The sequence below is a fragment of the Tupaia chinensis genome, unplaced genomic scaffold (assembly GCF_000334495.1).
Source record: "Tupaia chinensis unplaced genomic scaffold, TupChi_1.0 Scaffold143737_1, whole genome shotgun sequence".
NCBI classification, from domain to species: domain Eukaryota; kingdom Metazoa; phylum Chordata; class Mammalia; order Scandentia; family Tupaiidae; genus Tupaia; species Tupaia belangeri.
In genome coordinates, this window is record NW_006203586.1 from 221,999 (window position 1) to 222,463 (window position 465).

General features: G+C 38.9%; 1 protein-coding gene across 1 annotated transcript in view; it reads right to left on the bottom strand.

The window, feature by feature from the left end:
• HUWE1 (HECT, UBA and WWE domain containing E3 ubiquitin protein ligase 1) overlaps window positions 1-465 on the bottom strand; it is a gene marked incomplete in the record, with an annotated part of 232,807 nt that overhangs the window by 117,333 nt on the left and 115,009 nt on the right.

Consider the following 465-nt stretch of genomic DNA (forward strand, 5'->3'; position numbering starts at 1 on the left):
CCGTATAGTAAAACCCCTCTCAACCCCCCCCCCCCCACAAAAAACCCCCACAAAAAAACAAAACCCATAGCGAACATCATCCTCAACGGAGAAAAGCAGGAAGCTTTCCCACTAAACACAGGAACAAGACAAAGAAGCCCACTGTCTCCACTCCTTTTTAATATAGTACTGGAAGTTCTCGCGAACGAAATCATAAAAGAGGAAAAAATAAAGGGCATTCGAATAGGAGAAGAAGAGGTGAAACAGTCTCTATTTGCAGACGACATGATTGTATTCATAGAAGACCCAATAGTCTCCATGGAAAAACTACTGGAAGTAATACATGATTACAGTAAAGTGGCAGGATATAAAATCAATATACAGAAGTCGATAGCATTTCTATATACGAATAACAGGCAGACTGAGATAGAACTGAAAAAAGTTATTTCATTTACCATAGCCACCAAAAGTATTCAATATTTAGGG